Source organism: Coenobita brevimanus, chromosome 28 (genome assembly GCF_032717465.1).
Source record: "Coenobita brevimanus isolate Jiangsu-jjx chromosome 28, ASM3271746v2, whole genome shotgun sequence".
In the NCBI taxonomy this organism is placed as follows: Eukaryota; Metazoa; Arthropoda; class Malacostraca; order Decapoda; family Coenobitidae; genus Coenobita; species Coenobita brevimanus.
In genome coordinates, this window is record NC_136981.1 from 10361389 (window position 1) to 10378728 (window position 17340).

Sequence of the window (17340 nt, forward strand, 5' to 3'; positions counted from 1 at the left end):
GTAGGTATACAACGGCAAATCTCATGTAACAATACAGTACAGTACTGTAGAGAGATGTCTTCATGCGATGGAATCAAAGTAACTGGATGGCTCCACTGCTTGGTTATACAGATGTTCCCCAACTCTCTATCTCCCAAAAGAAGAATGGTTACTGCAGGTGAAGAGCTACTTCAGCGTACAGTCCACTGAGTTCCTGTCCTGATAAATTTTGAGCCCCAACAGTAACTTAAAAACACACATCCAACTGCTACAGGTTATGAATACTGACTACCAAAGGTTTTATTTGGGGATTACACCCAACAGACAAAGACTGAAGTATTGTACAGTAATATGTTCACCGATCAGTTTATACACTATATGCAATTTGAGGCAATTTCTCTTCTGGTCACATCTTTTGCAAATACATTTTCTAGTATATATACTCAGTACCTGACTAGTTGGGGAGCGGACTGTTCAGATACTTTACAATACCATATACTTACAAGTAGGTTAGCCTTAAACTCAACACCAAGACCTAATTCAAAAACAGGTTAGATTAGGTTCCATCTGGTATGGTCAGGTGAGGTTAGGTTAGCTAATTTTGAACATACTGGAAATTCAGTAACACATGGATATAGAAGCTGGGGAATCTCTCAGACCAACTTATTTACCACATGCATAAACAATGCACTTGCAATGGATATTTATGGAAGAGAAACTGGAGTTGTTATTAACAGAATGTCTGCCTCTGATGCCCAAAGGCTGCAGCAGCACGTTAACATATGATATATCTTGCTAACTGCATACCTCAGTGCATCCTAACCTACGCCAACCTATTTGTCTATCTACTGTATCTCTAGCCAGATGCCATAATCCCATAAGGGGTGGCCATTTGACTTTCAGACAGTTGTTTTACAGGGAGGGGCATTAACCCTTCACCAACCTACTTGCTGACATGTAGAGAACACATATAGGTTGATTATATGGTTACCATCCAGCGCCGCAAGTTTATCTAACCGAAGGGTTTCATCTTCACACTCCCCCTAATTTTAACCGCTCAAAATTACCACTAAACCTAAACTTGAAAGCCCTCAGTACCTAGGCAGCATCAGTATTTTTTTTTTACATTAACTCATCATGGTCCCACAGTATTTTCAGGATGTTCTATGACATCTCATCAAATTAGTGGGGTGTTCTCTATGGCATTTCCTTTGTAAATACATCTTTCTGAAGGTGGTATGTTCGCCCTAAAATGAAGTAACTTCTGAGATGGTAAGCGCATCAAAAACTGTAGTGGTTTGCTAGATTACTGGTAGGTTTAGCCTAGTGGCAGTCCAGATGGTTGATGCCATGGGTGGTCTGGGCAGGCATAGTCCCTCTCTGTTAAGTACCAGTATGTGTTTTTCTGATGGTTATTGATGTTTTGATTTTTTTTTTTTTTTTAATGCTTATATTTGTTTGAGATGCCTTATTTTGTTGTGGTGATGGTGGGGGAAGGAGGAAAAGAAAATAACAAATCAGGGCAATACTCATAAAACTGAACATCAGAAACATTCAAAACACATGAAAATACATTAGTAAAATCAATAGAAAATTAAATGACTAAGTATAAAAAAGAAAACTATCTATCTATTGCCAGACGCCACAAACAAATCACCTCCACGTCACCATGTCCCCCGCCATTTCACTGCCCTGCTCCCAATTCACGCCCCCCTCTCTCATATACCTCTCCACTCCATCCCTCCATTTCATCCTTGGCCTTCCCCTCCCTCACTCCCCCACCTCACTCACATACACTCTCTTCGTCAGTATCTCACTCTCCATCTTCTCCATATGGCCAAACCACCTCAGTGTGTTTCTCCTAACACTTCCCATCACATCCACATCCACACCACAAGGCTCCTTCACTTCCTCATTTATCAGTCTGTCTTTCAATGTGACTCCAAAGGCTCCTTTCAAATAACTCATTTCCACTGCTCTCACTCTTGACTTGTGTCCTTCCAATCCAAGCTTCCCATGCGTTAGAGTTGGTATCACAATACTGCCATGTAATAACTTTTTCATTTCCATGCTCACTTCCTTGTTTCGTATCACTGCCTTCAAGGAACCAGCAACCTTTCCTTCCTGTTGTACCCTTTCAAGCACTTCACCCTCCAAAAGTCCATCCTTACTCATCACACTATCCAAGTACTTAAATGTACTCACATTTTCCATTTCCTCATCATCCAACCTCACTGTACATTCACTGACTTCACCTCTCTCGAAGACCATAACTTTACTCTTTCCTAAATTCACCTTTAGATTCCGTTTCTTACACACTCTCCCAAACTCATCCACCAAGCCTTGCAGCTCTTTCGTCTTCACTTAACAACACAGTATCATCTGCAAACAACAGTACAGGGAGTTTCCAAACACTGCCCTCTCTCATTAGGACCACTCCAACATCCACTGCCCTACCTTGTATGTCTTTTATAACCCCATCCATATACAGACTGAACAACCATGGAGACATGACACATCCCTGTTTCAACCCAACTTTCAAACAGAAAAACTGCCTGCCATTAAAGGCTGCCACCAGCCATCATACCAATTTTGCCAAGAATTGCTACTGATGCTATTGTCATACAAATTAATAATAATAACTGCACAAAGTGAAACTACTGTAATTCTAAAATGATCATGGGTCATCAACAATGAAGAAGAAAATACAATAATATCATCAGCTGGCAAAATATCAATAATTTCCAAAATGGGCATATCAAAATAAAATTTCAGTGTCCACTGGTTGGGTGTAGTTTAGAAAATTTTTCTACTAAACATCCAGGGTAAATGTACAGTTTAGTTTATGCAGCAGAAATACCTTACCAATTCACTTCTCTTGGATTGTTTTCTGTATTTTTCTAATCATTTTTTGGTGGTAAATAGTTGCTTACTGTTGATTTTCTTATCTATCCAGCCATCTATTGCCAGATGCCTCAGTCCTGTAAGGGGTGGCCACAGACAAATCATCTCCACGTTGCCCTGTCCTCCACCATTTCACTGCCTTCCCCCCCAGCTCACACAACCCTCTCATATACCTATCCACTCCATCTCATCCTGGGCCTCCCCCTCCCTCCACCACTCACATACACTCTCCTCATCAATCTCTCATTCTCCATTCTTTCCACATGGCCAAACACCCCAGCATATATCTCCTAACGTTTTCTATCACATCCACATCACAACTCCTTCACTTCCTCATTTGTCAGTCTGCCTCTCCATGTAACTCAACATGCTCCTCTCCAGTAACTCATTTCCACTACTCTCACTCTTGACTTGTCCTTCCAACAAGGTCCAAGCTTCACTTCCATACATCAGAGTTGCTATCACAATACCATACCATCATGCAGCAACTTTTTCACTTCCATGCTCACTTCCCTATTTCTTGCCATTGCCTTCAAAGAACCAGCAATTAAAATTTACTGTTACACCTGTGTTATTGTGGACTTCCATAATCATAGCCTTGCCTAACTTGACCTAACAAAACAATACATCCTCACCTGACCAACAATAACCTAACCTAACTAATCTAATCTAACCTAACCAACATAACTACCTAACCAATAGTAACAACAAAACACACCAAAAAAAAAAATAATAATAATTTTGGTAGGTACGTGGCTTTTCGTGTGTTGGCCATTACCACTAAAAAATAACGTCAGGAAAAAAAAAAATGGATAAAAACATCTGGGAAATATAATCACCAAGAAGCAATCATTTATCAACAAAAAAATAATCAGAAAAACATGGAAAACAACCTGTAAGAATAAGAAGTGAACTGGTAAGGTCTCTTTGCTACTTTACCAAAAACATTCTTAATCTTACAAGACTTAACATTGTCACTGTGACTCACACCCGGCTCAGAGGCAGAATGAAAGTGTCTGGCGTTAACTTAACTACAGTACTAATGTTGTCCCCACCAACAGTTAATGTAAACCATGTGCTGACTTGGGCTCCTGTAATTACTGAAGAAAATCGCCTTGCATCTGCTGAGTAGTGATGTCCCGGTAATATGATGGTAACGCTAAGAGTTCCAACTGAGCAGGAACCCACACGTACTAATCTGTTTGCTACCTTACACAGCCCGAATTCCCTTAACAACATACCTTTCTGGACGATATATGGTGACCCTCCTAAGGTTAGAAGGAACTTAGTCTAAATTAAGTTGAACCACCACCGACAACAACATCAACATCAGCCGCACACCAGATGACGATCACAGTTTGCGTACTATACTCTCGGACTATCATTGTGATAATTTTAGATTTTACCACCGTTTCTCCTTAAAAAAAAATTATGCTGACGCATCTATTTGGTTTTATAATATAATTCTCGTTTCATTAAAATCTTCAGCGAATGGTGTGCTAAACATCCCTAAAGTGAGATTATTCGTCGAATTGTATCCGTTTTCTTTTCACCACTGCACCATAAACTTAATGGGAAAAGTTAAGAGAAAAAATACGGCACTGAAACAAGCAAAAAGTATAATATGAAGGTATCTTTAAGTCTAAAGAAAGTTAATACTGCAAAGAAATGCATTGTTTAAGTCTGGCAAAGTGCAAGGAACAGACTAGAAGAACTGCATACCCTGGGTTGACTGTATAAGAGTGAGGCGGAGGAGACCGAGAATGAGATGGAAGAATGAGATTGAGAGGTGTCTGAAAGAGGGTGATGCGAACTGGAGGGAATGTCTGATGGTGGAGGACAGCCGGACAGGGTTACATGGAGGTTATATATACTGGCCACCCCCTCCGGGATTAACGCGTCTTAACAGACATACAGACCTTGCCTAATGTGTATGAGGAAAAGTTAGTGAGGACTTTGCTTGTTGTAGGAACCACGGAGTTAATGGCCCGTATTCTCGACGTAAGTCTCTCAAACACCTCTTCCTTTGCGCTTTTTGTTTGGATATGGCTGGTTAATGAAATTCTGTACATTATTTATGAAGAGTACATTGATATTAAAATGGAAAATAACACAGAAGAGGATAGAATGGACAATAGGCCAAATAAATCGCTTACCAAGAGTTAGGAAGCTTACTTAACCGACGAGAATACTGGCCATTGTCTTTCAGCCTGTCCTAAACTGTTTTAAAGACGGATAGGATTTTAGTCAGAGAAGCTAGGGTTTGATCCATGGAGCTTAGCCTGTATTCACTCTTTATGGACAATAATTCAATGGAAGAATATATATAACACACTGGTCGGGGGTAAACATACAAGAGACAGAGGTCATAAAAACTAAGTGAAATGTGAGACGTATTGAACTGCAGGTATGTTCGTTGACTATGTGACCTGCGTCCCACTAAGAAATAATTAAAGGGGTGGGGATAAAGAAGAGCGAAGGATGCGGGATTGGTTGCAAATTTAGTAGGCTACGTGGTGGGCTGGGACATGAAAACATACCCTGTCATGTAAGATCAGTAGTTTTGAGCGCAGTGAAGGTGTCTTCCACACTATTATCTAGGAATGAAAGTTTTAGAGTAAAAAACAAAAAACAAAATGGGCGTGGAGGAATGTGAAATGAGTGGTATGAGCCGTAACTGTAGTGGGGGTGGGAAGGAGCCATAGAATTAATAACTAAGTGAAGATGTAGGCCTATTTGTATTTTTCTCCCATAAGAGCGATAACTTTGCACTGCTTTCATACAGGCCTACCAGTAAAAAGGGATGATGAAGTTTCACAAGCAGCCAACTTGGAGTATTTGTGATCTGCTTAAATCCTTCAACCAGAGAATGTATTTTGTATTTTATTCTTTATTGCCAGGCAGTTTTATTGAACTTCGAGTGTACTTCTCAATTTGCTGAAGGAGTGCAGCAAGACCCCCACCTCCCTTTGTTGTAAGCTATATTATGTACTCTATCCTTCAATGAACATTGCTATCAATCATTCAGTCTAGGACTAAGGTTAGCCTGTGACTTTGAACTCAAGCGGTTAGAGTTAACTTCCAGTAAGACCTCCATTATTTAAAAATCTTTAATACATTCTCGTCTAGAGGTAGCTAAAATGATCTCGAACATCATGTCATCAGACCTCACAATATACGTTCGAAATCAGTACGGATACGTTTCGCCATAATCTAATATAGTGTCAGCTGACCAAGCTTTTTGCAACCTTAATGCCTTTTTCTTCGTTAAAATCTTGTACAAAAATAACGCCCAAATAAATAGTGGAGATTTCATCAGTCAATGTGTGAAAAAAGTAATTCTTAAACTCAGTTGATCTTACCACAAAAAGCATATACAGTGAGAAAAAGGTAAGAACTCTAGCATTTGGCACCTGTATAGTTCAGTCAGTGTTCACATGTTGCCAATCAGCGTTTTTCAGCTTGGTTCGCTTTCATTTAGCATATTTCAAAGCCTCAGATGAAAACCTAGTGGCATTTAAATTATTTTTACAGTGTGTTGTGACAAGGCGCCTTATTGTGATTTCTACATTGTTTTTCTTATGTCGGGAAGCATTTTCTTCCCTTAGCAAATTTAGTGATATTCACTAGCATTTAGCATGTTTTCAACGTCCAGACATTGAAATACTTTTTCTGGCGATTTCTGGAGTTACCTATTCTCTGGTGGCATTCTAGCATCTTTTTTTAATTTTTAAAGCAAGTTTAGCGTCATATGTGACTTTGGTAACTACAGTTAATGAAACGTTCCGCGCCTCGAAGGCTCTGTGTGTGTGTGTGTGTGTGTGTGTGTGTGTAATACCTCTCTCTCTCTCTCTCTCTCTCTCTCGAAAATAGGGAATAAAAAGAGAAATAAGGATGGGGTACTGAAAGAAGATGAGGTCACTACAGGTATACTTTGTAGCACGTCTTCCTTGGCGATTTTCCAAATTATACAAATATTTTCTTGAGTGTTAAGCCTATCGCGTTAACATCGACATAGTATCAATAACATGCAGGATACTTGGGTGTAGTCCTGGATGGAAAAAAATAATAATAATAACTAAGGATGTTACCATGATCACGAGAAATTCGGGGCAACCAGTACTACCATGACTGAAATGAACCAGCCTACTTGAGGTGCTTGTGATCTGTTTACCTCCTTCAACCAGAGATCGTATATTGTATTTTATTCTCGCTAATGCCAGGCAAGTTTATTCAGCTTCGAGTTGGTTAACACATCTCTATTTGCTGAAGGTGTGTCAAGACCAACCACCTCCTTTTGTTACAACTTACATCAACACCTCCATTGCTTTACCGCCTTCATTGTTATCGTCGGGTAGCAACAAGAATAATCTAGAGTATTACATCAGAGAAAAACCAATATAGTTATACATCCATACGTATACGTATCGTCAAAATCTGGAGGTGCCAGCTGAACAATTCTTTCCCATCTTTAGTTTTTTGTTTTTAAGTTTATAAGAACTGGATACTGAAATGCATGATTCTGAGTTTATCAGTCAGTCGGTCAATCTTATCTCAAATGCTCGTATACGGCGCGAAAATAGAAAGAACTCCTGCGTCTGGCAACTGTGTGCTTAGCGGCGCATACGTATGTGTCGTCACAAGTTCATATGTTGCCAATCGTCGCTTTTCTGCCATCTATTTGTCTTTAGATAAACAGATAAATGGATGGACGGATGGATAGATATGATATTATTTTAGAGACAGTCTAGATATTGTATAACTTTTCTGGCACGTTTCCGGAGTTATTTGTATTGGGTGGCAATTATGCCTTTTTTGAGACCAAGTTTAGTGATCTTTGTAACTGGCAACTACAGTAATGACACGTACGCACCCGCGCGCGCGCGCGCGAGAGAGAGAGAGAGAGAGAGAGAGAGAGAGAGAGGGGGGGGGAAGACCCAAAAAAAAAAAGAAATAAAAAAGTTGAGGTAGAAACAGAAATAAGGATAGAATAGTGACATAACACTTCATTGCACGGCTTTCTTAAACGCGGCTTTCCATATTACACTTTCATTACTTTTTTTTTTTTGGGGGGGGGCCATGTGGGGATGGAGATTAACAGATTATAACGAGGAGTGTCTGTGAATGTGGTGGAAAGGGGGAGAGGGAGGGGAAGACCAAGGATGAGATAGAGGGATGGAGTGGAAAGGTATATGAGAGGTAGGGGGTATAAATTGGGTGGAGGGCAGCGAAGTGGCAGAGGGCAGGGCGACATGCAGGAGATTTGTTTGTGGCTGTAGATAGATAAAAACTAGTAGATGCCTGACTATCTACCCTTGGAGTGCTACCATGAAATACAGCTATAAGTTCGACCACACATCCATCACTGTAGCCACGGGTTAAATATTTGAATTATCTCAGTGAAGAAGAAAAGAACAAGTAAAATAGAATAGTAGTAGTAGTAGTAGAACAGCAACAATAACAACTACATCATCAGGTCATGCTTATTTTACAAGGACGTCCAAGTGTGATATCATTCTCATTTACACCAAACAAGTGTCAAGTCATGATGCTTCCACAAGACCTACGCTTTTTATACAGGCACACACAAACCAACTATAGGCTGTTATAGTGGATGACGTTCTCATTTACCTCCCTCCTTCCTTTCCTTCTTTCCTCCCTCATTCCTTCTCCCTCTCTCCCTCCCTCCCTTCTCTCCCGCCCCTTCCCTCCCTCTTCTCCCGTCCCTTCACTCCCCCTCTCTCTTCCATGGACCCACCCCTTCCCTTCCTCCCTCGCTCTTTCTCTCCCGCCTCTTCCCTCCCTCCCTTCCTCCTTCTCTCCCGCCCCTTCCCTCCCTCCCTCCCGCCTCTCCCACCCTTTACGTGTAAACAAACTCGTGTGGCTTAAGGTCGTATGCTTAAACAAAGATATAGACACCTCGAGCCACACAAATCCCTCTCTTCCCTCAGCTCCTTTCCTCCCTCCCTTCCTTCTGTCTCACTTTCTCCCTCCTCCCTCCCCCCTCCCTTCCTTCTGTCTCACTCTCTCCCTCCTCTCTCCTCTCCCACCCCCTTCCCTCCCTGCTTCTCTCCCATCCTTTCGCTCATTCCCTCCTTCTCTCCCACCCCCTCTCTCCCTCCCTCTTTCTCTCCCGCACCTACCCTCCCTCCCTCCTTCCCTCTTTCTCTCCCATCCCTTCCCTCCCTCCTTCCCTTCTTCCTTCTCTCCCGCCCCCTCCCTCTCTCCCTCTCTCTTTCCTTCTCTCGAGTCTTTAGTTGTGGAATCGCACTTAGGAACCTCTTGCCACCTTCCACAACATATTTCAGGTAATCTGGTTCCTCCATATTAATTCTCTTGACCTAGCCTCCATCCTTCTACACACAAAAGGTACAAGCCGGAACCGATTGGCTGGGGACCCTGATATGAGGCGTGCGTTATCAGTGACAACCTCGACGCGGTGGACTGAGTGAAAGCAAACATTATCATCCAGCCCACTGATATGTAACAAAATATGCATTCTGACTGATAGTTGTAGGCATTAAAATAAATGGAGAGCACCAAAACAGTTTTTTCATCATTATATGTGAGGAGCTTGACGCTTGAGAGACAGCTGAAGAGGGGCCACGAGTATGTTAAGATTCCCACAAGTGGGGAATGAAGTGGAAGTTTAAGAAACATTGGCTTATACAAACATCCCTCATATCCCTCCCTAACCCCCGAATGGAGGATGGTGCATCGCGGAACCCAATCCAATGGGTTTGCGTTCAGATGAGCCTGGGTTGAAACTACTACTACTATTACTGCTTATAATAAGAACACCAAACAACAGTAATAATAACAGTAAAATAATAATAATAATAATAATAATAATAATAATGATGATGATAATAATCTATCCATCATCCAATCCTGCGTCTTTCCCCATGAGGAGCGTAGGAGCCCGGGGCTAGGCAAGTTGGTCCTAACACTTAAGATGAGAGTGATAGTAATAATAATATCCCCAGACGACTACCGATGATATTTTTGCTTGGCTTCGGAATTTTGTAACGTCTCTTCATTAGCGATTTCTTTTCTTGTCAGCCCCTGATATTCCATGTGTATATTATGGATGCAGCCTGTGTTGATATTAAGCATTTATATACGGAACATACGTGAGAAATTAAGGAGTAAGATGGAAAACAAATCCCTAAGGAAGAGGTCCCACGAAGCCTCCACTGCCACCTGGAAAGCGGCTCTTATGTGTAGACGATATTTGGAAGTCAGTGCTTTTCCTATCTCCTTTGGCCACCAGTTCTAAGCTGAGCAAAAACAGTGTTACCACCCCAACTATACAAGAAAAAATGTAGAAAGAAAAAAATCGCTCCAAACGAAACAGGAAATGCCTCAGCAATATCAGCAGCAGCAGCAGCGGGGGCGGCCACAAAGACAACGGCAGCAACATCAGCAGCTCGAGCTGCGGGAACACAGAATCAGGGAAGATGGTGAGGAAATGGATGAGGAAGCACCACCATCCCAGGAGATATTGGACAGTGACATAGGAATACATATAAGGGGAAATTCCATAGAGGAAACTTAACACCAATTATTGTCGAAAAAAGAACTAAAAAAAAAAAAAAAATCAGGTACACTTACTTAGACGAGGACACTGAAGAGAATGGAATTTTGAAATTAATCAGGAATAATGAAACTGCCCTTATAGGATGACTTAGATTAGTTGATGACGGAATGTTTAGAAAAATGAGATCTAGAATTGTCACCACCTGATGAAGGGATAACAGAGTAGGTAAAACTTCTCGATAAACATGATCCGATATACCATCACAATCGTTGACCACAGTGCACTCTGCAGTGGGGGAATGGGAGACATAAACTAACTAGTATTTACAAAATTATCGATCCAGACGTATTGCTGTTGGGACCAGTAAGACACCGACAACCAGAAACACATGGATACAAAATATGGCAGTCTGTTATCTTTTTATTGTTTCTTGGAGGGAACAACCTTGCGGGCTCCTGGCCCTTGGTTCCTTCTTTCTTGCATTAAATACACACACACACACACACACACACACACACACACACACACATACATATATATATATATATATATATATATATATATATATATATATATATATATATATATATATATGTGTGTGTGTGTGTGTGTGTGTGTTAAGAGATGACCTAAATGATCACTCACGTGTACTAATCAAGAAGCGACTGAAACATAAATTTGAAGATAATTACGTAACAGGTATTATAAACACTTTAGAAACCTCATCAGGACACACATTTGAAGATTATTGCGTAACAGGCATTATAAACACTTAGAACCATCGTTAAGACACGTTAATATATCACTATGTACTTGTCACCGAGAAAGTCCCGATTTTCATAAACTACTGACTAATATCAACCCCACATATATTATCAGAGACGTGATTGCAAAACACCGCATTTTGTAAACAACACTGTGAACAATGTGGTGCGAGGCCTGACAACACTGCATGAGGCTAGCAAATTAACACATGTATAGTCCTGAGGCTACAGATAGATAGATAGATAGAAGTCCTGATTTTCTAACTATGGTAGGAAGCAATTCAGCCATCTAGCCTGACACTATTCTTGCCACCAACGGGACTCAACACAGTTTAACCGTGACTCCTGGACCTCTCACATCTCATCACATTTCCATAACAAAACCAATATCGTCTATTTGGAATTCAGGTTCAGCTGGCTGGGAATCATTTCGTAACCATATCAGTAATAACCAAAATGAAGTACCAAATCTGGGTTTACATACTGGGGACACTGAGGAGTCGGAATAGATAGCAAAGCATAGTGACAACTGCCATTAAGTTATATATATATATATATATATATATATATATATATATATATATATATATATATATATATATATATATATATTTCACTGAGAAAACTTACAACTAAAGCAAAATATACATCACAAACCATCAAGGCTATAAGAAAAGCTAACCAAAGCCCATATATTAATGCTATAATGAGCGGTTGGACAAGGCACCAGTATGCATGATTCAAACAATTATAGATCACTAGCAGGGGTGGCCGGCGTTGCCTGGGCCAAAAAGACGAACACTCTAATGCTATTTTTTTCTAGTTCAGTCTTTCATTTTACTCCAGAACGACCAAGTACCTCTTGCGCTTTTGAAGAGGGGTTATAAGAGGTCCAAGAACTTTCTGTTTCAGTTTTCACAGACTAACGCACAGTATTTGTGGGCATTTGTTTAACATTACCGATGACCTCATATGACTTCCGGCCGGTGGCCTCAAATGATCTCGGAGGTCAACCTCACATAGTCAATGTCCGAACTGGACTCCATGTGAGTCTCCATGCCAAAAATTGGGCTGCTGGGTCCAGTCGTTCGAGCGTGTATTACCGGTGACCTCAAAATTATGACCTCCCACCGGTGACCTCAAATGACCTCGGAGGTCAACTTCACATAGCCTATGTCCAAACTCGAGGTCTCCATGCCAAACATTGGGCTGCATGGGTACCCGGCGTTGCCCGGGCCAAAAAGGCGAACACTACCGGTGATGTCAAATGACCCAGATCTGAGTTTTGACCCCCCCTAAACCACCCTTGGGTCACCCTGCTTCAGCATATATATAGGTCTGGGGGTGTCTGGCCCTTGGTTTGGCCGTCATTGAAGGACAGACAAACAAACAAACAAGGCGGCTTTTTTATATAAATTGATGCTAAATGAGGAAGGCAGAAAACAAGCAAGTGAGAACTGGAATAATAATATCCAAATCATGATCACCGTTTACAAACAACTGAGTAATTCTGGGAGTGGAATAAGGGTGGCCGAGGGAGCAACCACCTGAAATTTACCTGGCACTGCGAGCAATAGGTCAGCATAAAAAAAAATTAAATGTAAATATGTGGTTATGCATTGAGAGAGAGAGAGAGAGAGAGAGAGAGAGAGAATGAGCGAAAAACAGCTGCGGGGGGTTGGTGTGTGGGTGAGGAATGGGTGGTGTGAGAGAAGGGGCTGGAGGTTATGTAAACAGTATACAGTATATTGGTATGTGCGGGAGAAGCATTGATGTGACTGTGTGTGTGTGTGTGTGTGTGTGTGGCAAGTGTAAAAAGTATATATAAAAAACTAAAAAACTAAATACGTAAATGAATGAAGACAAAAAAAAATAAATAAAATGAGTCGTAGCAATGCAGGTTAAGTAACATTCTCCCACATAGTCACAATATATACGTGTTAAGTTTCTAGATGACATGTGCTACGGGTTTTAACATCACAAGCTACCTACATGAAGACAAATAATATGCCTACGGGAGCGAGAATAGCGAGACACGGAAGATATTAATTATGAAAAAAAAAAAATGCAGAAAGGTCACAGTCTAAAAATTCAGCTCTTCATGTTAAAGAAAAATAGCATGTGTGTGTGTGTGTGTGTGTGTGTGTGTGTGTGTGTGTGTGTGGGTGGGTGTGGGTGGTTGGGTGGGTGTCAAGAACTCGCTAAGACAGTCATCGTAGTAAAGTGGTCAATAGTAATTAACCATTTTAGCAGTGAATACAACCACATTTAAATAATACTAAATCTGAGTTTTCCCAAAAATTCACATAGAGGGTAAACCAGAAATTACAACTTTGATAATGTATACCAGGCAAAGTATACGGTTGTTGTTGTTGTTGGTGGTGGTGTGGTGACATGTTAGTGGTGGAGGTGGTGGTGGTGTAAATTAATGATACACCGACTCTCCATCATGCATCCGACCACACCACACATACAACATCCTGGGAGGGGAGGCTGTCACCTACTGTATATTTATGCTCAGGTCCATGTCCTAGGTTAATTTTAGTTGTGGCGGGAGGAATATGAGGCATCGGGACACTGCTGTTCTCATTTGTCCGTCATGGAAATCGCAGCTACGACGGAGAATTGAGGGAGGGAGGAAATGAACTCCAAGTTCCAGGCAGCAAGGATCATATGGCACTGTGTTATGATTTGAAGGTACAATAAGGAGCAGGAAGGACGCGGCAGAGGATAACTGGACACTAACGAAGAGATTTTGGATTAGGTGAAGGATATGGCGAGAAAGAAGGAATAATGAAGAACTAAATGCATTTGTTAATCTGGTTCTTGCATACCTTACTGCATATCAGTTGTCACATTTCTGAAGAACAAGGTGGCTTATATACAACGTTCCTCTTTCAAACCACCTGGCGAATTCTTGTGTTGCGGGGACAGCCTAGTCAGCGTTACGAATATCTACCCTGCATCATTTATTCATTACCTACTCTCACTACCACACGCCCACTCCAGCAGACTGAGCCGTCCCCACAAAACACAATGTCAGTGCAGACATGGGGTCTGTTACTGGGCTTCTATTACTATTACTATTAATTTCAATTGCTCTCTATTATATTATTATTATAATTACTTTAGTGGTCATCTATTACTATTACTATTACTAATACTTGGTCATCTCTTAGTATTACTATTACTATTAATATATTATTTATGATAATCTATCTATCTATCTATCTATATACCTAGGCTGCTTCCCCCAACGAAAGGGAGGTAGCCGAGACAGGACGACTCACTCTCCATTTACTCATCCATTCAAACACATTCATTCGCATCTTAGCCCCAAAGGGGAGAACGGACAGATCCTCACCGCATCACACCGCACAAGGGTCAACTGCGCAATGCATGTCACTTTATGATAATGGTATTAATTAAATTGGAAATGTTTTTTATTTTCATTATCGTTGGGAAGCTGTTCCACTGAATGCACAAGTGTGTCTAGATCACCTGATGGCCTGTTGACCACTCTCCATTCTGCACGGTCTCCTGTGGTGTACCTGCTGCTTGGAGAGCAGCCAACACTTAACCAAGGTGAGAAGGCTGTTTTTACTGATTATGGTAAACGTTTTGTGATAGGTGGGGGCGCTCACTCTCCACTCACTCGATGTAGTGTTGCTCTCGAGTTTCTGCCCTTTCCTCTCCTCCCTCCATTCTTTCCATCCTCTTCTGTCTTTCCTTCAGTCTTTCCTCGTCTTTCTGCCTACGGGCGACTTTACACTCCCTCTTCTGTCTTTCATTCCTTCATTCTTTCCTCTTCCTTCTGCCTGTGGGTGACTCTACACTGAATGGCAAGCTAAATGGTTTCCTGTACACCAGGAAACCATTTACAACACTGGGTGGAAACCATATAACCAAATTTTGGCGCCTGGTGGTTTAGTGGGTAATTATTGCGCTCCAATCGGACTGAGCCGGTGAAGGTTTATATCCAAGGGGTGGTTGGGGTTTATCGCTCACGTAATGCCACTCAGCGATGAGTGAGGCCGGTCACTCTCATCTTAAATGTCAGGACCAACTGCCTAGCCCCGGGCTCCTACGCTCCTCATTCGATGATGGATGGATGGTAAACGGTATTAAAGAAGTGTCTGTAATGGTAAAGTAATATTCAATGGTCTATTACTTTGCCTTCTATTACTGTTACAATTACTATTACAGCCAGGAACTTGTGATCTATTACTATTACTATTACTTTGAAAACCCTGTAATAGTCTATTACTATTACTATTACATATTACTGTTACCCCATGTCTGGTCAGGCGACGTTCTAATGAGCTTTAATTACGGGTCACCTCGTATCTTGAAAACCCTTTATAATATTCGAACTATTCCTGCCAACCACCTGAGCCCCCTGCCACCCTCAGCACTTACCACCATCGACCCTCCCTCCAGCCAACGTGGCATCATCGTGACGTCATGGCTCTTGGAACGCTGATTGGCTGCCTGGGGTGGCGAGAGGACGGGTCATTGGCTGCAGGAATAAGGCCACACGCCACCGTGTCCTGTTCCAGGAATATGGCGGGATGCGTAGCGCCTTCTTCTTGGCGATTTATTTTGCATGTGAAGAACAAGTTCATCCTGCTAAAATAAACATATTTTTACCTTTTTTCTCTCATTACTTATTTTATAGAGATAACGAGACATAGTGTGTCCATATCTTGTCCTTCCTATTTAAAAAAAAAAAAAAAAATAGTGTGTTACTGGAGATAATCATGTGAAGCCTTTGACTGTTAGGATTTCTCTCAGGTGAGTAATTTACCCAGGTGCATCACCTTCACCGACAGGGCCTGAAGTATTTGCAGGTGTAATAACTTCAAATGCGACTGACGTATAATACCAGCTAACCAAGTACGTAAGCCAGACGCTGATGTGTTCAGAAACTTTGTTACAGACCAAGGTAAACATTACATTCTCAACGCGTAAAGCACCGTGACGCAGTGCGTAAACAGGACTGACATTTCCAACACCCAAAGTAACATCAGGCAACGTGCCAGTAGTTTTCAGCACGTAAACACCGTACAGCGAGACGTCCACCAACGTAAGCTATGTAAACCAACGTGTTCAGTACGTAACTTTTTATGTTGTCAATTCCTTTGCGATGATGAGGTATTTTTACACATGCTTACGGTGGGAGAATGAGTATTATGTTTTAAGTGTGTGTGTGTGTGTGTGTGTGTGTGTGTGTGTGTGTGAAGAAAATTATTCGAAAAAATTTTATCCGATTTTATTTTTATTTAGTGGAGACACAGAGGTGCAGATAAAGAACTGACCCACCTACTATGTTAGAGAACAATAGGTCAAGGTTACAGGACTAAATCAAACGTTCACATATCACGGTCGAGTTAAACCATCTTTATCCGATCTAGATCAAACTTGGTGGGAAGGTTTAGGGTAAGGCAAAAACAAAGGAGTCGGCTTCGGCAACAATCTATCAAGGGTCAAGCTGAGAGGACAAGGCCAACGCTGGACCAGTGGGTGTGTGGAAAATAAATAAATAAATAAAATAAGCCGTTTCTGTGTGAACTGGAGTGTAAAGACTGAGGGTAGGCTCACATGACTGACCTATTAATTTATGAGAAGGGGTCAAAGGTCAAGGTCACATGGAGAGGGTCATTTAAAGTTTCTATATAATTAACAACAAACTTTGTGAAAGGAAAATAAAACAAAAAATAAAAATAGTGATTCAATTTTGAGAACAATTCGTGTAAACAAAAGGTCTCAGGGAAAGGTTAAAAAAATAAATAAATAAATAAGGTCCCAAGATAAGGTCAGGACTCCGAAAGTTTTAACCGGATGTGGACAAAACTTGGTGGAAGTGTTAGGGATCAGCCAAGAATGAGGTACTTCGATGTTGAGAGTAATAGGTCGTTGGGTAAGGTCACTGTGGAAGGTCAAATGTTCACCTGTTTTATTCATTCCAAGTGATTTTATTATTCGACCTTCTTATTCGACTTTAATATTTGACTTTATTAAACTTTATTATTCGACTTTATTCGACCTTATTATTTGACTGTTATTATTCGACTTTATTATTATTCGACTTTACTATTGGACTATTACTAGGCTTTACTACCCGACTTTCGACTTCGTTAATATTCGACTTTA